Source organism: Lepidochelys kempii, chromosome 1 (assembly GCF_965140265.1).
Source record: "Lepidochelys kempii isolate rLepKem1 chromosome 1, rLepKem1.hap2, whole genome shotgun sequence".
Classification (NCBI taxonomy): Eukaryota; Metazoa; Chordata; order Testudines; family Cheloniidae; genus Lepidochelys; species Lepidochelys kempii.
Genome location: NC_133256.1, coordinates 13,371,557 through 13,395,902, shown reverse-complemented (window position 1 = coordinate 13,395,902; position 24,346 = coordinate 13,371,557). Strand labels below are relative to the sequence as shown.

At 44.5% G+C, this 24,346-nt stretch overlaps 1 protein-coding gene across 5 annotated transcripts in view; it reads right to left on the bottom strand.

Moving 5' to 3' along the window:
• The window catches only part of UVRAG (UV radiation resistance associated), a 163,412-nt gene that overhangs the window by 1,961 nt on the left and 137,105 nt on the right, over positions 1-24,346 (bottom strand). The window lies entirely within an intron of this gene.

The following is a 24,346-nucleotide window of genomic DNA, read 5'->3' as shown; positions in this document are numbered from 1 at the left end:
TATGACAAATGAATTACTACTGAGCTCAGACAACCTATTACTTGAGGACTTCTAGAGCAAGACCAGCAAGTTTGGCCCTAGAGTGTTGGCACCCAAAATGTATCACTTAACGCTGTACACTGCAGAAGACATCCCAAGTTACAACTTCACTGACAAAACTAAAGCTCAGCTGGGGTGTATGTAGAAAACTCCCACTGTCTAAATGTCAACCAACCAAGAAACTATCATGTTACACTGATTCATATAATTACCTTAAAGTTTTCATTATCATGAAATCCTTCAATAAGCAATCACTGCAGTTGGAAGCACTATTTCGAGTAGAAGTTCCCAAAAGCATAGCCTATTGTGAGATTTCAGGAGGTATTGCACAGGATCTTGACTGTTATAAAATTAACTTGTGCTAGCAGTATAAGGGCTTGTAAACACTACAGAGAAACTATGGCCATCAGAACTCTAAGTATTGTTGTTGTTAGCAAAAAGCCAGCATTAGCTCCTGACCAGCAAAGACAGAAATGAGTAGTGGTGAGCCACACTATCGATTAAAATCAGTTTACATGTTACTCTACTCCACAATAAGTTTCTGAAAAGTGATTTGTAAAATACTTCAAATGCTCCAATTATCTGTATTTATTTTTTACATTAAATGAACATTAGCAACACAGCCTTCGCAAGCAAATTTATGATAGCAATAAGCAAATATGGCAGTGGTTAATAGTGGGAACGCTGCCCATGAGGAAACTGAAGTCAGCGACTCAGTTCATATTTGTTGGCAAAAAGACATTCTTTGGTAAACTGTTTGATTACTAAAGCTCTTGGGATATAGAGAACACATTTCACCTCCAAGTAACCAATTCCAATACAGCCATTACCAATCCCCTGAACAACTCAATCCCCTAACACTGTTGGCACATGTGACCTCCAAAAATCAGTCAAGTTTGAACAATACTCCCCTTTCCATTCAAGGGCTGATGCGCTTTGTTACTTCCATGCTTACTGTGGAGAGTACACAGCACTTTTCACTTGAACTCAAGTCGCTTTACAAAAAAAAGTAAGAATCCCAACTTGGGGAAAATGTGGCACGGAGAGAAAAATTACTTGTCCAAAGCTATAAAGAGAGTCAGTGACAGAGCTGGGAACAAAACCCATGTTTCCCAATTCCCAGGCCAGTGCCTTATCTTCCGGACCTCAGTGCTGCTTCGGGCCTCCCTTACAGCAAGCTTTTTTTGAACACACCTTTCATTAAGTTTCCATTTATAAACTTTTTACAAACAGTTAATAAATGAATAGATGTTATAAATATCTTACAGAGTAACATGTGTTCTAGAGGGTTTCAGCACACCAGGGGATGGCGTTATAGATGATCATAAGCAATCCCTACTGACCTGGTGGACTCCAACCATTAGCCATTTGTTAAAACGCCAACCATTTAACAACCCTTTATATTATCGATTTGTAAATAGAACCTTCATACCAAGTGCAATCCCCTTTTTTAAAAAAAACTGATGAAGACTGCAAGCAGGCTGTATATTTTAGTCAAGTATACCAGGGGTAGTCTATTTCACCTTTTTTTGTTACTCCTTTTAGCTTTGGATTCAGTAAACCACCACCAAATACTCAGCACTAAGTATAAGATATTAGGTTCCTCAAATCCTAGTAAGTTTTCCTTTCCTTCATTTCCTCTGGGTTTGCTGAGCCTTCCCTGTGAGATGGGAGCCTTAGTCTGAGAAACAAAGGAACAGAGGGGAAGAACGGACTGCTGTGTTTTCAGGAAGTTTCACGCCGCCCATTTAAAAAATATAGTCAAATAGGTTTTATATAAAGCATTTTGCTCCGCATGAAGCTGTAACATGTTTATGGCTATGTTACATATCTTAGAGATTTACTCTGAGCCCTGAGGGTTTATGAAGACTCAAGGCCAGACCACATTTCTTAAAGCATTCCTTGGCAAACTGTTTGGAGCTGACGGAAAGGGGCATGTCATTCTGAAGTTGTTTATGTGAAGTAATATTCTCATCTAATAAATAAATAGCTATAAAAGACAGTCACATCTGACTGCTCATTCACTGTTTAACTGCAAGGGTCTGTCTGGTCATTTAAGAAATAGCAGCTAGTTTTTAGTATAAAATGAAAGCTTACGTATTGATAAATGAGAATACTATCTTCTGCCTATTTCTAGATATACTGGATAACTACATGGTAGAAAAAATTATTTCCTTCATGCATCTAGTGAATGGTCCCTTCTTGCATCCTTTTCCCAACAGATCTAGTAGCACATGCCACTTGACCTGACGGAGGTGGGGGGGGGGGTGTTGAACTCTGAATGTTGGCTGCCCAGTGAGGGGCTGAGCAGAAGAGAGCCAACGCCCCACTTGAAGTGCAGAGCACAGGGGAATAGACTTTCCTAGTCTGATGCCACTGCCATGAGCGTTGCTGGAAGAGGCCCATCTGTCGGTTGGGAGGAAGAGGTAGACAGAGCCTGGCCTTTTCCCATCAGTCTTGGTGGTGAACAAGAGCTTCACAATTGCAGCACCATTTGCTTAGTGAAGCAGGAATTTGGGTACAGCTACACTTGTGACACTGTCATCTGCCTGCCCTACAAGGAGTGTATAGCATCTGTCTTCAGCAGAATCAGAAGTTGAACAGAAGAAAATGGAGGAGCCAGTCTGTACAGGGAACTCACTCAGCTGCGTGGGGAGAAGAGACATGGAAGGCAGTGATTTGTCACTAACCGTTCAAACTGCAGAAAGAAACCCACTAGTCCAGACCATCAAAAGCATTGGAGCAGGACCAAGAACATGTGCACCATTATTTACACAGCCCAAGAGTATGCCATGTGACTCAAAGCACAAACTGCACATGGCTTACAATCTCACTTCACAAAGGGGCACCCCAGGAACAATGTTCCAAAATTATTTTGTGTAGTCTGGATGAAGACAGAGTGACCACTGTTTAGAATGGGCTTTTCATGTCTTGATCTATTTGATAAGTCTGCCTTCTCCATCACTAAATATATACACAATCTATTTTAAATGGTAATGTTTAAAAAAAACTATGCCAGAGGAGGGGGGGGAAAATCATTTATATGCAGCCCAGCACTAATCCTTTCAATCTCCAGTGCAACTCTTATTTCCCCTCCCTTCAAAAAGGTAGGCCACTCCATCAATTGATTCCAACATTAATTTATTCTGTAAAATTCAAAGATGAAATCATGCTCCTTGGGTTCTATAACAATGTCAGGGTCAATAGTCAAACAAGAATCTCTTCCTGCTAGTTGGAACCCCAGGAGAACCACATTGTCCAAAGAAGGGAAAGAAAATACTGCTTCAGACCAAAAAGAGCTAGACCAGCAATTGTGGAACTAAGCCAAAATATTCAAACAAAATAAGGCATGCCTCTTACAGCAGAAGGAAAAAACACGGCAAGATAGGGCATATATTTTAGAAAACTTGTTCGTGCTAGGACACAATGGCAGCTGCATAAACAGACATACCACATTAACTATATTGCAGACATTTAGTGAATAAAGGGTCAAAAACAAGTTTAATAAAACCAGAGAAAGTTTTCTGGGTTTGTTCTTTTTTAAAACGATGGAACACATTTATAAGACCAGACTTTTTCACTGACACGTGATGGGTCGATGCGATAAAAGAGGTTGTTCATCGGCAAAAATAAGTAACTTCCTTTCCTTGCAAGTAGATCAAGTGTGCAGACAGAGATGTACACTAAATGATCCTAACAGTCTAATGCAGCAGCAATGCAAAATTAATTTCTAATGATTACGAAGTTACTTCTCATTTTTTTAGAATTTGAGTATGCACAGGCTGCTGTAGCTTCTCTAGGTCTACAGGAAAGTCATGTCTGGCCATATTTCTTGAACAGTAAACAGAAGAACGAATGCACTGCATCGGAACACTTTTACAATGCTCAAAATTATGGGAGGGGCCACAGTACATAAGATACAGTCCCTCCTCCTCAACAGTTTACAATTTAAGGCCCTGATCCTGCAATCAGATTAATCAAGGCAGAATCTTAAGCCACTCTGCTGAAGCCAATGGGAATCTACCCATATGAATCTGATGGTAGGAGCAGGTCTAACTTCAGATATGACAAAAATCAGAGCTGGGAAGTTGGGAGAGGGGTTACAGAGAGAATTGCTAAGTTATTTGGCATTTGCTACTGTTCACCACACTAACACATAGTTCATGTAAATAAAACAGGGCTTACATTTAGAAGAGTTTACAGATATTAAATTGCTCTAAGCAGGAAATCAACTTGATCATTCTGCCGCAGGACATTCATCCCATCTGGAGTCAGCAGAACAATGAAAAAAGGGCTAAGTGTACTGCTGTTCTAGGAACATGATGTGCATCAAGGAGGGTGGTGGGAGAATGATCAATGAACTGTATTCACAAAATGATGGTCAGACTGGAGACTGGGGGCAAACAGTATAATAAACTGCAGCCACAAGCCAGGTGTTTCAATTGTAAGCTCCCTGGGGGCAGGGCTGTGTCCCTATACTTCTGGTTCAATAATTAAAATAAAGGTACTATACTTCCCTATTCTGCACTGGATTCAGACTGGCCATAGGCTAAATGAAATATACAAATTTAGGGAACATACAGGAGCAAATAGCTAAATAAAACAAATAGGACAATTAAGGGCCAAAAATCCACAACTAGAATAATTAAAATTACAAAAAAGTGCTGGAAAAATATCATGTGAGTATTCTCACTGCAACAAATTTAGGACAAATTGGTGTAATTCCACTGAAGTCAGGGATTAATTTGTCCCCACCCCCTCCCCTTTTTTTTTTTAAATAAAGGCCCATCAGAGCCCACATACTTATATTTTCCTTTGTCTCCAGTTTTCTATTATATTACCCCAGTCACACCAATGGCTTAGCATTTTGTTTTACTTTGCAATGGTTAGAACTTATGTTTAAGAGTATTTATAGTATTCTACAATCATAACCTAAGAGAAAGCACAAGAACTTGAAGGTTGATTCTTTTCTACAACCTTAAATATGTACTGGCATCTAGAGAGGAGTATATACAAGTTACTTCCTACAAAATCAGTACAAATGAAGTGCAAAAGTGAGGGATTGTACAGAATATGCCTTCCCTTAACTGGATGGTGTGACTTATGGTCTTCCATTCTAAGCCTTCAAATATCTCCCCATGGATGGCAAACAATATTTGACTAGATTGTGGATTTTAGACAAACAGCAGGTTACTTAGTTTTGCAACCGATTAAATAATGTACTCCGTTAGCAAGCTAAAGCTAATTGGCAGAGGATTTTTTTAAAAAGTTACTTCAGAAGATGTGAAATTCGTTTGTCTAGCAGCTATAGAGACGGACGTCTATCTACCCAATTGGTGGCAATGCAAGACTTCCCAGGCTGCCCTGCTAAGGTACAACCCTGACAAAAACTGTTTCTAAGGACAAGTTAGTTCAGCTTCCAATCCCAGTTACTTGGCTCATCTTCTGAGACTGTAAACAGATGTGGACCCCTGTCCACTAGGAATGGTCTGAGACCAGAGAAGTATATGAAATGATTTGGTAAATTGCCATCAGACTTTCAGTCATCAACTTGGACCAGACTGGAGTCAGTGACATATGGGGCAAAATGAAATGCTATTATGAAGTGTAATTTATAAATAAAAATTGGGAAAACTGACATTTACTGAGCATTATAGATAAGCATATTACATCAATGACAGAATCTGAATGTTCCAATTGTGTCTGGATTTCAAAAAGCCATATCATAATGAGGTTGTAAGCCTTACAACATACATAAAGTTACTTCACTAGCAGCCCAAAATAAAGCAGTTTCCTTTAAAGTCTGTTTAGAGTGTTCTCTCTTCACTGATTGCTAGTAACACCTTTCGACACCCTCAGAAGCACCTATTGTGCAAGAGACAGGAATTCTGCTGTGCAGCAACCTGGGAGTTCAGAGAGATTTTTTTAAAATCTACAATATTTCAAAGTATTTTTTTTCCAGTCAAGAGATGCGAATTGTGATCTGTTCACAGCTTTATTGTTCAAAAAGTTCTTTCAATCAGATTCACTTCTGATTATTTATTCTATCTATAACAGTCTCTCAAACAATAATGTATTATGGAAGACAGAATACAATTCACAGTCTCAAGTATGTATCTTTCCCTCCCTACAAAATGTTTCCTCCGAGGAACATTACTAGATCACAGCTGGTCAAAATACTAAATCCTGATTGTCTGGCCAGAAGCCAAAATCCACAGCTATGCTCTATGGTATGAGAATACTTTAAAAAAATAACTTAAACACCATTTGATTTTTTTTTGGTTGCAAACTATGACCTCATGGTAATAAGAACGCTAACTGAAGGTGTTTAAGTTGGTTTATAGCCATTTGAAATATTTGAACTCCAGGCACAGCTCTAAGCCAATATCATGTCAACTGTGCTAAACAGCAATAATAGTTTCTCACCTTCTTAAAGATTACTGCTTAAATAATGCACAATAATGACAGGGCTGCAAAAGGTGCCAAAAGAAGGCTGCCAATATGAAGTTAAGGTGAAATTGTGTCTTTTTTGGCAGCTAAGAAATTGACAATTTTTTTAAAACTTCATAAATTAAGCTACCAGAGTTTTCTAAGCTCAGTAACTTCAGTTTTACTTTTCTCCTTGCATCAGGCAGTATGAAAGAAAAAGCAATATTTAAGAAGAAATGGTTACCAATTGGTTCTGTAACTGCCGTTCTTTGAGATGTGTTGCAGACATCCATTTCACTTCAGGTGCATAAGTGCCTGGGGCCCAGTTAGAGATTTTTCCCTCAATGGTACCTGTTGGGACGATGCAGGAGTCTTCTGCTGCATCATGCTACTAGGTGACAATATAAAGGGCAGAGCTGCCACCACCCTTCTTCAGTTCCTTTGCACCAGACAGACTCTGATAAAGAGGCAAAAGAGAATGGGTTTTGAAATGGACATGTGCAACACACCTTGAAGAACCAGAGTTATGGAACAGATTAGTAACGGTCTTCAAGTGATTGCACATGTCCATTCCACTTCAGATGACTCAAAAACAGCTTGATCTGCTGGTGGAATTGGAGCCTACCTAAATAAAGACTGAAGGACCACAAGTCCTCCTTGGCATCATCTCTAAACTGTTGAGAGATGACATAATGTGAGGCAAAGGTATGCACTGAGGACCAAGTTTCTACTTTGCAAATGTCCAGAATGGGTACTTGGGCCAGAAAGGCTGTAGAGGCTGCATGTGCCCTCACTGAATATGCTAAGACACTGATCGGAGGGGTTACATTGACCAAGTTGTAGTACAAACTGATATAACAGGAGATCCAGGACAAGATTCTTTGAGCAGAGACTCAACAGCACTTCAGTGTGTGGCAATTGCAGACTGTATAAAGATGACCCAAATGGTTTAGTCCTGTTCAGGTAAAATGCCAATGGTCTCCTAATACCATTCTAGAATGTGTGAAGTTCCTCATCCTTATGAGCATGAGGCTTAGTGAAGAAAGTTGGTTAATAGATAGCCTGATTAATACGGAAGTGAGACACCAATTTGGAAAGGAACTTTGGATGAAGGTGTAGGTACACCTCGTCCTTGAAGAAGGCAGTATACAGAGGTTTAGACACTGGAGCTCATAATTCACCTACTCTCCTGGCTGATATAATGGTCATCAAAAAAGCTACATTCACTGAGAGGTGGAGTAATGAACAAGTGGCTAAACATTCAAAAGGAGAACCCACTAATTTTGTTAACACCAGGTTTAAGTCTCAAGTGGGGATGGGGATCCTCCACTTGGGGATACAACCGGCCCAAACCCTTTAGAAATCTGATTGTCATAGGATTGGAGAAAAGTGATCGACAGGTGAAAAGCCGAGATAAGTGCTACATGGACTTCAATGAAACAAATGGCAAGACCGGCCTGTTTCAGATATAACAAATAGTCCAACACATGATGGACTAGAGCCCAGAGTAGAGAAACACCTTTTTCCTGGAACCAGACAGGGAACCTTTTCCCCTTAGATCATAGAATATCAGGGTTGGAAGGGACCTCAGGAGGTCATCTAGTCCAACCCCCTGCTCAAAGCAGGACCGATCCCCAATTTTTGCCCCAGATCCCTAAATGGCCCCCTCAAGGATTGAACTCACAACCCTGGGTTTAGTAGGCCAATGCGCAAACCACTGAGCTATCCCTCCCCCCTACAACTAAGTATATTTAGAAGGTTTTCTACTATTTAAAAGTATGTCCTGAACCACCTTTGAATAGATCTCTTCCTGAGGAATCAGCGGTGGCGTATCCAGGCTCTCAGATAGACGGCCTGCAGATTGGAGTAGAGGAGGTGACTGTGGTCCTGAGAGATCAGCTCCGGATCCAGTAGTAGTGTCAATGGAACTCTGACTGAAAGGGTCAGCAGAGTGGAAAACCAATATTGCTGAGGCCACGCTGGAACTATGAGCATGACTTGAACATGGTACTGCCTGATTTTCAACACTAGGGAGGAATGGGACTGGAGGAAATGAGTACAAGAGCTTGACTATCAGGGTAATAGGAAAGCATCCATCACAGACCCTGGGCTGTGATCTGCTCAGGAACAAATGTGAGGACACTTCTCACATAGACTTGTTCACAGCAAAAATCAACAGGGAGTCCCCCACTGCTAAAAATGAATCTGGGAACATCTGGTTAGAGCAACCATTTGTGGTGACTGGTGAAGGATTTGCTTAACTCGTCTGCCAGACTGTTCTGCACACTCTGAAGGTGAGAAGCTTTGTAGTGGATTGACCTGGCGATGAAAAACAGCCTCATTACCTCCTGGCACAGCAGAGCTGACCAGGCCCCACCTTGTCTGTTCAGAGAACATGTCTGTTGTCTTGTCTGTAAGCGCAACCAAATTTCTTGCCTTGATATAGAGAAGGAAAGCTTGACAAGGTAGCCAGATGGCTCTGTTCTTGGACATTTACATTAAGAGTCACAGCGTGGCCAGACCATAAACTTGGTGCTTGCAGGGATTCCTTGTGTGCCACCCCCTCTACCCCAACCAAGGGTACAAGCATCTGTGACTAGAATGAAAGTTGGCTGACCAGGAGCAAATGGAAAACCCACTGGAAAGTTCTGTCCACCAACCCAGAGAGGCCAAGATTTGTGCTCGTAATCAAACTAACATGCCTAAAGGATGAGTAATTGTTGTGTACATCACTAGCCACCCTTGCAGTTTTCTGACATGGAGACTGGCATGTCGAACTATTAAGTGAGAGGGGTCATATGCCCTAGAAGCCTGAGGCAATTATGAACTATTGTGGTAGTTCAATTGGCCCTGAGGCTCAGTCAAAACAGAAAGAATACTTCTGATAGATGTAGATATGCTTGGTACCTGTTCCGAATGGGAAGGTCCAAGGGTGGCAACAGGGCTGCCTTCATCAGCAGAAAGTTAAGCCTAGCCTCCCTGTCATTTTTGGTTTTAGGCTTAAAGTCTTTGCAAATTAGACATCAATTGCGGATGTGAGTCTCTCCAAGAAACTTCAGGCAACTGGAGTATGAGTCATTCACTGGCATCAGTGTCTTGCAGAAGTGGCAAACCTTGAATACTGACGTCTGAGCTGTGCCCCGGTACCTAGTAACTGGAACCAAGGTTTTCGAAAAAACACTTAAAAGAAAACTTCTCTAACATTTTAACTACTAAGCCAGTACAAGCAGGTATGAACTATATACCAATAGAAGGAAACTTGTGATAGCAAGACAAGATGCTCCACAACGGTCTTGGGTGAAAAGAAGTAAATGAGGTTGGCGGTGGTTCCACCCTTTATATCAGGGGCTCTCAACCTTTTTCTTTCTGATGCCCCCCACCAACATGCTATAAAAGCTCCATGGACCAGCTATGCCACAACCATGTTTTTTCTGCATATAAAAGCCAGGGCCGGTGTTAGGAGGTAGCAAGGAGGGCAATTGCCCGGGGTCCCACGCCACAGGGGGCAGCACAATGCTAAGTTGCTCAGGCTTCGGCTTCAGCCCCGGTGCTGGGGCTCAGGGCCCCAGACTGCAGTACCACGCAGTGGGGCTTTGTCTTTCTGCCCTGAGCCCTAGTGAGTCTGACACCAGCCACACTTGGCAGACCCCCTGAAAGCTGCTTGCAGCCCCCCAGGGAGCCCCAGACCCCTGGTTGAGAACCGCTGCTTTATATCATTGCGCAGCAGCATGAAGCTTCCTGGGGCGTATGTGCTGCCCCAATGGGTACTGGTGAGGGAAAAATCTCCGACAACTGTGCACTGGATGTGCACACACCTGAAGTAGAATGGACATGCTATCGCTCAAAGAAGAACCTGATTTAACAAATAGACTATCCCTGAATGATATCTTGAGATAAAGCTTTCAAATATGTGGTCTAAAAACAAGATCTGCCTGATCAGACAAAGTCAAAAGGGTTGTCATGTTTACCGCAGATGTGTAAGCATATCATCTACACTCTATTAACAAAGAAGAAATACCCATGTTTGCTGAAGTGCATTCTTCACTTGGTGCTAAAGTCACTTTCCCTTTGACATTTTATGCTGTTCCTGGAATACACAAAATTTGACTAAAATTAAATTGTTGAATAGATTAGAAAATAGTGAAACTAAAAAAATCCTTAGATTTGATTTAAATTTAGTTCAAGTGCCTAACTTTTGAAAGAGAGCTCCATAAATGAAGTGGAATATAAACACGTATCCTGGCCACAAATTATACAGTCTAAAAACATGAGAAAGTGTCAATCCTCAGAAGCTGAAGCAAAAGGCATGCCAAAGGAGAACAGGAGTTTTAAAATATGTGAATAGGATTTCAGGGCCCTCGACATCAGCAAAAACTATGCTTTTCTGAAAGCCAATGAAGCTCCAAGACTAAACAAATTTCAAAACAGGGAAGGAAACAAAAATATTTAAGAGAACTGCAAGTGGGACAGGATAATTAACAACTTAGCCTCAATCTTTCACCTTAAGAAAGAGCCAATGTCCAGCCTCTATATCAGAAAGGCAAGTCTTGCCACTCAGAGCCATAAAAGAGTGCACAGAAACGGACAAATCTGTCTTGATGTTGTCTTCACATAGCACAAGAAATATTTTGCAGGAAAATATGTAAACAGCAGAATATAGGTGTCAGGAGAGATGCTGAGAGAGTTTGGAGACACGAGTTTGAAGCAATAAATCACTCATGCGGCGATGTGAAAATATGTATGTATCATAGAATCGCAGGACTGGAAGAGACCATGAGAGGTCATCTAGTCCAGCCCCCTGTACTCATGGAAGGGCTCTGTATTATCAAGACCATTCCTAACAGTTGTTTGTCTAACCTGCTCTTAAAAATCTCTAATGATGGAGATTCCACAACTTCTCTAGGCAATTTATTCCAGTGCTTAAGTACCCTGACAGTTAAGAAGCTTTTCCTAATGTCCTACCTAAACTGCCTTTGCTACAATTTGAACCCAGTTACTTCTTGTCCTATTCTCAGAGGTTAAGGAGAACAATTTTTTAAAATGTACTTGAAAACTGTTATGTTCCCCCGGCGTCTTCTCTTCTGCAGACTAAACAAACCGAATGTTTTCCATTTTCCCTCATAGGTCATTTTTTTTAGACCTTTAATCATTTTTGTTGCTCTTCTCTGGACATTCTCCAATTTGTCCACATCTTTCCTGATATGTGGCGCCCAAAACTGGACACAATACTCCAGTTGAGGCCGTATCAGCACAGAGGAGAGACGAACTACTTCTCATGTCTTGTTTACAAAACTCCTGTTAATACATCCCAGAATGTTTCCTTTTTTTGAAGCAGTTACAATGCTGACTCATATATAGCTTGTGATTCACTATAACCCCCAGATCCCTTTCTGCAGTCATTTACCATTTTTTGTGCGCGCAATGGATTGTTCCTTCCCAAGTGGAGTACCTTGCATTGGTCCTTATTGAATTTCATCCTATTTCCTTCAGATCATTTCTCCAGTTTGTCCAGATCATTTTGAATTTTAATCCTGTCCTCCAAAACACTTGCAACCTCTCCCAGCTTGGTATCATTTTAAGAAACCAAAACAATACAGATCTCACCAGGCAAAGAGATCCAGCAGAAACACAACAGGAAAATCAAACCCTGATGCAAAGACACATTTCTAATAGGGCCGAAGGGAGTCTCAGGGCTCCGAGCTGAAGAATGGATTCTGTGAAACAGAGTGTGACGTGGTGCCAGCCCGGCATTGGCCCTGAGAGGGTTAAAACCAGCCTGGAGAGGCTCAGCAGCAGGCAGCCAAAGGAGTGGCTGCAGGGGAAACAGTCAATCAGGGCAGAGGCTGGACCAGCCAATCAGGGCCCAGCTGGCCCATATAAAAGGAAGCCGCAGACCAGAGCAAGTTAGTCTGCTGCAGGGAGCCCTAGGGAGATGACCGGCTTCCTAGAGAGCTACAGAGGGGCCAGCACCCTGGGAAGAGCAGATGCTAGCAGGGACCGGGGACTAAGGAGAGCTCCTGACCGGCTGCCAGGGCTTGCAGGCTCAAGGCCCTGGGAAAAGGACAAAGGAGCTGGAGCCAGAGGTAGGAGCAGAAGGAACTGAGGCTGCAGGAAAGTGGGCCAGGAAATAGAGACAGTGAGCTGGAAGGAAGAGGCAGCAGGAAGATGCTGTTTGCAGGGTCTCTATGCTGGGGCCTGGAGTAGTGGGCAGGCCTGCCCCCTCCCCCGCACTAGCAGCTGAAGGAGCGGCCCGACTGGGGACTGCTAAGATGCTGCGAGGAGTGGCTGGACTCTTGCTCGAGGAGTCCCCGGAAGGGGGGGGGAGAAAGCAGATGGTGATATGGCCGGAGGGCTGTTCCATGGAGCAGGTGCTGAGAGAAAGGAGCTGTAACGGGTCTGCAGGCGGAGGTGGGGACAGGAAAGCCACCACCACCTGAGGGCACACCCACTGGGACTGAGCTAATTCTCGAAACGCCCAACAGGAGGTGCCAGTGTGGTGAGTGACCCCGTGACGCAGAGTATCAGAAAGGTACTTGAAGCAGGTACTCTCAATAAGCGATTGCCAAACTAATTTGGATACAAAGCTGAAATGGGGAGACTCTTCCACAGCCTAGTTCAAATTTTTTTTTTAAGGGACAGCAGGTTATTTTCAAATCCAAACTGAGCAACTTCATTTCACAAGATAAATATCAATTATTTCAATAGTGTCATTTAAACTATCCCAACATTTCTATGGCACCAAGGTGATTCAGTGAGGTTGGCAGCTGAGTGCATGCTGCCAACACAAGCAGCATTGAGAAAGTTCATATCACACCCATGACTAAAAGGAGCAGCAGGAGAGCCCATAAAATTAGGAGTGGATGTAACAAACTATCCATAAAGTGGTTAAAGAAGCTCACAGAAAGGCAAGGGGTAGGGAGACAAGCAAACAGCACACAGTACCTGGATCTTAACAAGGAGGACAATGTTCAAGCCAAAAGGTGCAAATCTACCCTAGTGGTCATTTAAGGGTATGTCAACACTTAAAACGCTACAGCAGCACAGCTGCATTGCTGTAATACTTCAGAGTAGACCCTCACTACAGTGACGGGTCCGGTTTACCCATCACTGCAGTTAATCCACCTCCCCAAGAGGTGTCAGCTAGGTTGACAGAAGAATTCTTCTTTAGACCTAGTGAGGTCTACACCTGGGATTAGGCTGGCTTAACTGCATATCTCAGGGGGGTGGACTTTTTCCAATGTACATTTTCAGTGTTGACCAGCCCTAAGGTTGATTTAACAAAAATGTATAAAATATGCAGGACTGCGTTGAAATGTGGAAGACAGATGCTGTAAGGTGACAGGAGGACTCAGTGTAATTTATGAATCAGATTAATCACAAAACATTATTCTAAATGTTAAGAAATTCCCAGGCTGAAGAGCGCCCAAAGAATGCAGATTTTTAGCAGCACTGGCTGCCCAGTAAAAATCCTATAAAAATATGGAAGTGGGCTATTGTGCTAAACTCATCCCACTGGTACAACTATCTTAATAAACTGAATGGAGTTTATGATGTATGTGAATCATATACTGTAAATATTAATGTTAATTATTTAGACTGTCAGCTGTTTGGGGCAGAGACATCTTATGGGTTTGGACAGCACCCAGTACAACAGGGCCCTGATAAATGACTTCGGTTCCTAGGTATTACCTCAACACCACCACCATTTATACCCTAAATAGCTTGTCAGTGATTCATGTTAATTTGCATTCCCAGACTGTGCCACACAGAGTGTGTAGTTTTGCTAGGAAAGCCATCACCACCAGCTTTTATTTTTCTTTTGAATATAACTATGTATAATGTGGATGTGTCTAGTGGTTAGATCATGACCTCTGGGCAAGGCAGGCCTCGCAGACAATTATAGTTGGCAACTTCCAGGGGCACCAAAACCACATCCAGGGGGTGCCACATTGCCCAGCTATCTTTGGCTGGTTTTCTTTTTCCCTTTGCTACAACTTTGCCTTTTTACTTGTTTTTTGTCTTGGTTGCTCCATGGCAGGGGGCAGGGCAGCACTAAAAGTGTTTTTCCAGCAGATTACCCTCCCCTCTGGGTTATTCCACTGGCTCATCATGGACTTCTCAGGCTAATCAACTTATCAGTGACCCAGGGATAATGTCTACCTCAGAAGAGCGAGGAAGTCTGATTGCTGTCTAAAGCAGTTTGACCTTCAGATGAAAGGCATCATAAGTGCCAAATACATATATATTTAAAAAGTAGTCAAAATAGTAACACACACACACACACTTCTACTTATAAAACCAATTAAAATGCAAAGATAAATCATTGAATTTCAAGAACATTTCAACATCATTTTGTTTTATAAAGGTTAAACTTGTTTTAAATGAGCAAGATTGTTATAAGTATTCATTTTAAAACAGAACAATTCAATTTTGCTTTTTACTTAGAGTACCCCTCAGGCTAGCAGCACTAGTATTAGTTATCCTTTACATCACTGCAGCACATCTACACTAAGAGTTCGCACAGGTGGTGCGACTAGCTCTAATCTGTGCACAAAAAACCTCAGTGTAGACAAACCCCAAGGATCTCAACCTTGAAAGAGTAATTCATGACTGAAGTTCTCAATACAGAGTTGATGGCAATGGACTCAGAAAACAATGGTTACTCACCTTCTTGTAAGTGTTGTTCTTTTGAGATGGGTTGTTCACATCCATTCCAATCAGGTGTGCGCACGCTGCGTGCACGGTGGTCTTTTCCCCTTAGCAGCTCCTGTCAGGAGCCCCCTGGAGTGGCACCCTCATGGCGCTCAATATATGACCCTGCCAACCCAACCCCACTTTGGTTCCTTCTTTTCGGCTACTCCGACAGAGGGTATTGGAATGGATGTGAACACCACATCTCTAAGAACAACAGTTACAAGAAGGTAACAGTCTTTTCTTCTTCGAGTGATTGTTCACGTCGATTCCAACTGAGTAACTCCCAAGCTTTCCTACAGGGGTGGGGTCGGAGTTAAGGAATCACTGACTGGAGCACTGCTCTACAGAGAGCTGCATCATCTCTAGCATGCTGGGTGATGGCACAGTGGGTGGCAAATGTATGCACCGAGGACCAGGTCGCCTCTCTGCAGATCTCCTGCATGGGCACCTGGGCCAGGAAAGCGGTGGATGAGGCCTGAGCCCTTGTCGAGTGGGCCATACCAGCCAGGGCTGCGACCTTGGCGAGGTCATAGCTGGTACTGATGCAGTCTGTAATCCAGGAAGAGATGCGTTGTGAGGAAACCGGAAGCCCTTTCATCCGGTCTGCCACCACTACAAACAGCTGGTTTCACTTCCTAAAAGGCTTTGTGCACTCAAATGTAGAATGCTAGCACTCTCCCCACATCTAATGAGTGAAACCTCTACTCCTGTACATTGGCATATGCCTTGGGATAGGAAACTGGTAGAAAAATGTCCTGGCTGAGGTGGAATTGGGATACCACCTTGGGCAGGAAAGCTGGGTGTGGTCTTAGCTGTACCTTATCCTTGTGGAAGACAGAGTGGGAGGGTTGGGGGTTAGTGCTTTTAACTCTGACATCCTCCTGGCCGATGTGATACCAACCGGAAAGGCCACCTTCCACAAGAGATACAGAAGGGAACATATAGCCAGTGGCTCGAATGGGGCTACCATTAGTCTAGCTAGGACCAGGTTGTGACAGGGGAACACCCTACACCCCCATCTTCATCCTTGTAAAATGATTGTGTAGTATCCAATGCAAAGTGTGTCATGTCGGGTGTCATGATGCACTGAGCATTGTTGTTACATTAGTGATATAGTAATGTTATAGGTCATAATATGTATGTAGTTATGAGGCTGAAAATGTATCCTCATGGCTTAAAATAAGCCCAGGCAAAAACTCCCCAAGAGCAGAGAGGCAGTTCACACCTGATCAGGGCAGGTATGGGACAAACCCAGCCCAGTCTCACAGGAACGAAGGACACTTGCCTAGGCACAGCAACAAAAGGATCTGTTGGACTCTCGAGTGAGTCACCCCCAGTTTGGGACTGCGATGAGGTAATGCTTACTTGACTCGTAGTAGGAAGCTACGTAGGAAGGTGCTTACCTGACTCGTATTAGGAAGGTGATATGGAAGGGGGGGGCTCAGCTGTTGTGACCTGCACTGGCTGTGCCATGTTTGTCTTTCTTCCACAGGACAGAAGCAACTTTGTCTGTACAAAGTGCAAGCTGGTCTCCATATTGGAAGAGAAGATTGAAGGTCTGGAGCAACAGATAACAACCCTGTGTTGCATACGGGAAACTGAGGATTTCCTGGACAAAACTCAGGATAGGCTTCTAGGGGCACAAAGCTCTACAGATATAGAGCAGGTTGCACAGAGGAGCCAAGAGGCCAGTGAAGAAGCTTGGCAACATGTGACCTCCAGAAGAGGTAAGCGGAATGTCCGGGTTCCAGTAACACAGACACAGGTAACTAACCGCTTTCATGTTCTCTCCACAGGTATCGTTGCGGAGAGTGGACCAGATGGTATGTCTGGGGCGAGAAAGCAGAAGGAGACTCCGCTGGTTGGAAGGCATGAGATACGATGTCCTGAGGTTGGGAGTTCCACGACCACCACTCCCAAGAGGAGAAGGTGGGTGGTGGTGGTCGGGGACTCTCTCCTCCGGGGGACTGAGTCATCTATCTGCCGCCCTGACCGGGAAAACCGAGAAGTCTGCTGCTTGCCAGGGGCTAAGATTCGCGATGAGACGGAGAGACTGCCAAGACTCATCAAGCCCTCGGATCGCTACCCCTTCCTGCTTCTCCACGTGGGCACCAATGATACTGCCAAGAATGACGTTGAGCAGATCACTGCGGACTATGTGGCTCTAGGAAGAAGGATAAAGGAGTTGGAGGCGCAAGTGGTGTTCTCGTCCATCCTCCCTGTGGAAGGAAAAGGCCTAGGTAGGGAGCGTCGAATCATGGAAGTCAACGAATGGCTACGCAGGTGGTGTCGGAGAGAAGGCTTTGGTTTCTTTGACCATGGGATGGTGTTCCATGAAGGAGGAGTGCTGGGCAGAGACGGGCTCCATCTTACGAAGAGAGGGAAGAGCATCTTTGCCAGCAGGCTGGTTAACCTAGTGAGGACGGCTTTAAACTAGGTTCACTGGGGGAAGGAGACCAAAGCCCTGAGGTAAGTGGGAAAGCGGGATACCGGGAGGAAGCACAGGCAGGAATGTCTGTGAGGGGAGGGCTCCTGCCTCATACTGGGAATGAGGGGCGATCAACAGGTTATCTCAAGTGCTTATATACAAATGCACAAAGCCTTGGAAACAAGCAGGGAGAACTGGAGGTCCTGGTGATGTCAAGGAACTATGACATGATCGGAATAACAGAGACTTGGTCATAACTCACATGACTGGAGTACTGTCATGGATGGTTATAAACTGTTCAGGAAGGACAGGCAGGGCAGAAAAGGTTGGGGAGTAGCACTGTATGTAAGGGAGCAGTATGACTGCTCAGAGCTCCGGTACGAAACTGCAGAAAAACCTGAGTGTCTCTGGATTAAGTTTAGAAGTGTGTGCAACAAGAGTGATGTAGTGGTGGGAGTCTGCTATAGACCACCGGACCAGGGGGATGAGGTAGATGAGGCTTTCTTCCGGCAGCTCACGGAAGCTACTAGATCGCATGCCCTGATTCTCATGGGTGACTTTAATTTTCCTGATATCTGCTGGGAGAGCAATACAGCGGTGCATAGACAATCCAGGAAGTTTTTGGAAAGCGTAGGGGACAATTTCCTGGCACAAGTGCTAGAGGAGCCAACTAGGGGTGGGCGCTTTTCTTGACCTGCTGCTCACAAACCGGGTAGAATTAGTGGGGGAAGCAAAAGTGGATGGGAATCTGGGAGGCAGTGACCATGAGTTGGTTGAGTTCAGGATCCTGACGCAGGGAAGAAAGGTAAGCAGCAGGATACGGACCCTGGACTTCAGGAAAGCAGACTTCGACTCCCTCAGGGAACGGATGGCCAGGATCCCCTGGGGGACTAACTTGAAGGGGAAAGGAGTCTAGGAGAGCTGGCTGTATTTCAAGGAATCCCTGTTGAGGTTACAGGGACAAACCATCCCAATGAGTCGAAAGAATAGTAAATATGGCAGGCGACCAGCTTGGCTTAATGGTGAAATCCTAGCGGATCTTAAACATAAAAAAGAAGCTTACAAGAAGTGGAAGGTTGGACATATGACCAGAGAAGAGTATAAAAATATTGCTCGGGCATGTAGGAATGTTATCAGAAGGGCCAAATCGCACCTGGAGCTGCAGCTAGCCAGAGATGTCAAGAGTAAAAAGAAGGGTTTCTTCAGGTATGTTGGCAACAAGAAGAAAGCCAAGGAATGTGTGGGCCCCTTACTGAATGAGGGAGGCAACCTAGTGACAGAGGATGTGGAAAAAGCTACTGTACTCAATGCTTTTTTTGCCTCTGTCTTCACTAACAAGGTCAGCTCCCAGACTGCTGCGCTGGGCATCACAAAATGGGGAAGAGATGGCCAGCCCTCTGTGGAGATAGAGGTGGTTAGGGACTATTTAGAAAAGCTGGACGTGCACAAGTCCATGGGGCCGGACGAGTTGCATCCGAGAGTGCTGAAGGAATTGGCGGCTGTGATTGCAGAGCCATTGGCCATTATCTTTGAAAACTCGTGGCGAACCGGGGAAGTCCCGGATGACTGGAAAAAGGCTAATGTAGTGCCAATCTTTAAAAAAGGGAAGAAGGAGGATCCTGGGAACTACAGGCAAGTCAGCCTCACTTCAGTCCCTGGAAAAACCATGGAGCAGGTCCTCAAAGAATCAATCCTGAAGCACTTGCATGAGAGGAAAGTGATCAGGAACAGCCAGCATGGATTCACCAAGGGAAGGTCATGCCTGACTAATCTAATCGCCTTTTATGATGAGATTACTGATTCTGTGGATGAAGGGAAAGCAGTGGATGTATTGTTTCTTGACTTTAGCAAAGCTTTTGACACGGTCTCCCACAGTATTCTTGTCAGCAAGTTAAAGAAGTATGGGCTGGATGAATGCACTACAAGGTGGGTAGAAAGCTGGCTAGATTGTCGGGCTCAACAGGTAGTGATCAATGGCTCCATATTTAGTTGGCAGCCGGTATCAAGTGGAGTACCCCAAGGGTCGGTCCTGGGGCCGGTTTTGTTCAATATCTTCATAAATGATCTGGAGGATGGTGTGGATTGCACTCTCAGCAAATTTGCGGATGATACTAAACTGGGAGGAGTGGTAGATATGCTGGAGGGGAGGGATAGGATACAGAAGGACCTAGACAAATTGGAGGATTGGGCCAAAAGAAATCTGATGAGGTTCAATAAGGATAAGTGCAGGGTCCTGCACTTAGGACGGAAGAACCCAATGCACCGCTACAGACTAGGGACCGAATGGCTAGGCAGCAGTTCTGCGGAAAAGGACCTAGGGGTGACAGTGGACGAGAAGCTGGATATGAGTCAGCAGTGTGCCCTTGTTGCCAAGAAGGCCAATGGCATTTTGGGCTGTATAAGTAGGGGCATAGCGAGCAGATCGAGGGACGTGATCGTTCCCCTCTATTCGACATTGGTGAGGCCTCATCTGGAGTACTGTGTCCAGTTTTGGGCCCCACACTTCAAGAAGGATGTGGAAAAATTGGAGACAGTCCAGCGAAGGGCAACAAAAATTATTAGGGGACTGGAACACATGACTTTTGAGGAGAGGCTGAGGGAGCTGGGATTGTTTAGTCTGCAGAAGAGAAGAATGAGGGGGGATTTGATAGCTGCTTTCAACTACCTGAAAGGGGGTTCCAAAGAGGATGGCTCTAGACTGTTCTCAATGGTAGCAGATGACAGAACGAGGAGTAATGGTCTCAAGTTGCAGTGTGGGAGGTTTAGATTGGATATTAGGAAAAACTTTTTCACTAAGAGGGTGGTGAAACACTGGAATGCGTTACCTAGGGAGGTGGTAGAATCTCCTTCCTTAGAGGTTTTTAAGGTCAGGCTTGACAAAGCCCTGGCTGGGATGATTTAACTGGGAATTGGTCCTGCTTTGAGCAGGGGGTTGGACTAGATGACCTTCTGGGGTCCCTTCCAACCCTGATATTCTATGATTCTATGACTCTGAAGGGGGGGGGGGGCAAAGCCAAGAGGGAGGAAAGAACATGATCAAAGGGAGAAACATTTGCCATGCTCTCTCTTCCACCTCCATCTACAGACACCACACCAAGACTGAAGTGCTGATCAAAGGGGAGAGCCTGGCTGAAGAGCAACCAGCTAGCCTGTGGTGAGAAGCATCTAAGTTTGTAAGGACACTGATAGTGTTAAGATCAGCTTTGACTGCATTTTGCTTTTACTTCATTTGTCCAAATCCGACTTGTTATGCTTTGACTTATAATCACTTAAAATCTATCTTTATAATGTTAATAAGTTAATAAATTTGTTTGCTTATTCTACCTGAAGCAGTGTGTTTGGTTTGAAGCATATCAGAGACTCCCCTTGGGGCAACAAGCCTGGTACATATCAATTTCTTTGTTAAATTGATGAATTGATATAAGCTTGCAGCGTCTTGCGGGCATAACTCGACACTGCAAGACGGAAGTTCCTAGGGTTGTGTTTGGGACAGGAGATATTGGCTAGCGTCATTCGGTTGCAGAATCCAAGGAGCAGCTTACATGCCAGAGGCTATGCGTGAACAGCCCAGGAGTGGGGGTTCTCACAGCAGAACAGGGTAAGGCTGGCTCCCAGAGTCAAGGATTGGCGTGACCTAGAAGATCACTGGTTCGGATACCACCAGAGGGGAACACCACACAGGTTGAGGTCCCAAGTTGGTACCTGTGGGCGGGACTGTGGGTGTAGCTGTTCCATGCCCTTAAGGAAACTGCTAACCCTATGGTGGGCCAAGACTGAACGCCCCAACTCTCCCGGTTGGAACGCTGAGATGGCCACGAGGTGTACCCTGATGGATGATCCAGCCAGGCCTTGCCGCTTCAGGTGCTGTAGACAGTCCAAGATGAATGGTATAGATGCCTGAAATAGGGATATGTGACTGCGATCGCACCAGCACAAGAACTTTTTCCATTTGGCCAGGTAGGTGGCGCTGGTGGAAGGTTTCCTGTTCCCAAGTAGCACCTCCCTCACTCATTCCATGCATTGGAGCTCCCTTGCATTTAACCATGAAGCTTCCAGGCCTTCAGAGGGAGGTCTGGGTGAAGCAGGAGGCCGGGGTCCTGTGTAATCAGATCAGGGAGGAGCGACAGCACGATCGGGGCGCCCACTGACAGCTCCAGAAGCGTGGTGTACCAATGTTGGCGTGGCCACACAGGAGCCAGCAGAATTACCTCTGCCTTGTCCCTGCGGATCTTGAGGAGAACCTTGTGGACGAGTGGTATCGGAGGGAAGGCATACAGTAGTCTGTTCCCCCAGTGCTTCGTGAATGCGTCCAAGATAGATCCCAGACTGTGCTTTTGGAAGAAAAAAATTTTGGAAACTTCTTCTTGCTCCCAGTGGTGAACAGGTCTACCTGGGGAAACCCCCACCTTTGGAAGATGGAATGTATGACCTCCATCCAGATGGACCACTCGTGACTGCGGAATGACCTTGTGAGGTGGTCTACAAGCTCGTTGTATGCTCCCAGGAGATAAGATTCCTCCAGGTGAATGGAGTGGGCTATACAACGGTGCCAGTCTGGTGAGAAACAGGGCCTCATTGCAGGTTTGCCTCTAGATGGCACCCGTCTAGGCGGTGCTGGAGGCTTCTCTCTAACAGAAAGAGGCTTAGGTGCAGTACTTTCTATCAGCTCTTTTGCAGCCTCAAAAGTATCTGGGGTGGAGGGGGGTTCCGACTCCTTCACCAAGCAGTGCCGCATCAGAGAGTCGCTGAGTGCTAGACTCAACAGTGTCAACTGGGTCACCGGAGTTGATGGCACGAGATCTCGTTGTTTGGAAGTTGAGTCCTTCCTCTGAGGCAGCAAAGTCTCCCTGGATGGTCTCGCTCTCTGAGGAGAGCGCCCTCTGTCCGCCGCCTTTGGCATTTATGGGGCACCAGGGATGTTGACCGGTGCCAGGGTGCTGTGGTGCCGGGGATCTTCAGTACTGAGGGTCTCTAACACCAGAGTCCTTCCTCTTCTGGTTCGCAGACTGATGCCAGGACGCTCTGAACCGAGCTCAGGCCCAGGACTTGGTGGTCGGGTGCTGCTGGACGGGGTGCGGGTTCTATTAATAGCTGCTTCAAACGGAAGTCACGTTCCTTCCTAGTCCTGGATTTGAAAGCCTTACAGATCTTACAGCACTCGGACTGATGCGCCTCCCCCTAGACACCTCAAGCACAAGTCGTGAGGGTGGCTATTAGGCATAGGCTTCTTGCATACACCACAAGATTTAAATACTTGGGCTTAAGGCATGCCCCAGAGCCCAAGGCGGGGTGAGGGGAGAACAACCCACTCACCAAGACTACCCTAACTACTGAACAATAAACTAACTACAAAACAAAAAAATGTGTAGAACTAAGTAATAGCTAAGGGAACACTTGCAAGCAAGCAAAATGCAATTCCAACGCCGCCATGGATAGTAAGAAGGAACTGAAGGGGGGTCAGGTCGGCAGGGACATATATTGAGTGCCAGGAGGGCGCCACTCCAAGAGGCTCCCTGGCCAACCCGACAGGAGCTGCTAAGGGAAAAAGTTTCTGACTGCACACCTAGTGCATGCACAACTAATTGGAATCAACGTGATCACTCAAAAAGAATTAATTTACAAAATGAATTAGCTGAACTGATATGTCACCTTAAAAGTGGCATTTTAAAAATGAACCTGATCCATACTAAAATTCAATTCTTTTTTAGTTGTGATTTTTTTCCCCACTGGTCCTGGGCCTTCTTTCCATAGGAAAGAACTGGAAAGAGCACTAAAGAGGAGTCATTGATGCCACATTATCAGAAAAACACTGCCATTAATGCAGGTCACTATTGCATCAGTTAACCGTTGTGTAAATTCAACCAAAAGAATAAGATCCTTGAAAAATTATCCTATTAAAAGAGAAACTGTAAAATCAACACGAATACTGAAGAAGTTTATAAGAATAAGTTTGTGGTATAGATGAAAGTCTAAAATTCAGTAAGACTTATAACTAAGAAAACCAAGAAAGACCATCTCAGCTGCTCCCAATCTCATGTTGGGAGACACCTGGAAAAGCCTTGACAGTTACCCTATGTCTGTTGCATAGGGTATGTCTATCAAGTCAGCCTATCGAGTGACTTAACAGCATTTTAACAGCTGGTGTTGTATGTGGGCTTTATATCAAGAGCTAGATATTTTCCAAACACACTGAGTATTTGCCGTCATGTGACTAAGTGCACAACAGCAAGTGCTTGACTTTGAAAATCTAGTCCATAATTTCCCCCTTGAGCTATGCTTCCTGAAAAGAACCATTTCCATTTATTTTATAAGGAAGTACTAAGAAGTATTGTTTAGAATCATTAGCCCTAAAAAAGAATGACTATGCATGCAAGTCTTAGAGGTGAGAAGGAAATGAGGCATAGATATTCACTGGGGTAATTTGATACCCCCCGAGAACCATGCCTAACATTCATACATGTTTTGAAATATCACCTAGCCAAAAAATGTATTTTGTCTTGCTAATGACCGTACATCACTAAGGAAATACCTGCCTGTGTAACGACAATGTCCCTAAAGGATAATGAAGGTTTCCACAACTAGTACTTCAAAAGCCTACTATGTATAAAAAGGGGGAAAAGGGTATCTAGTACTATGTCTATACGAGTAAATTTACTCCTGTTTAATAGTCCCAAACACATTACCTCTGCTCAGCTAAGATTGAAAATTTTGATCCTGTATACACCATTACTAAATGGATTCAAACCTTACAGAAAT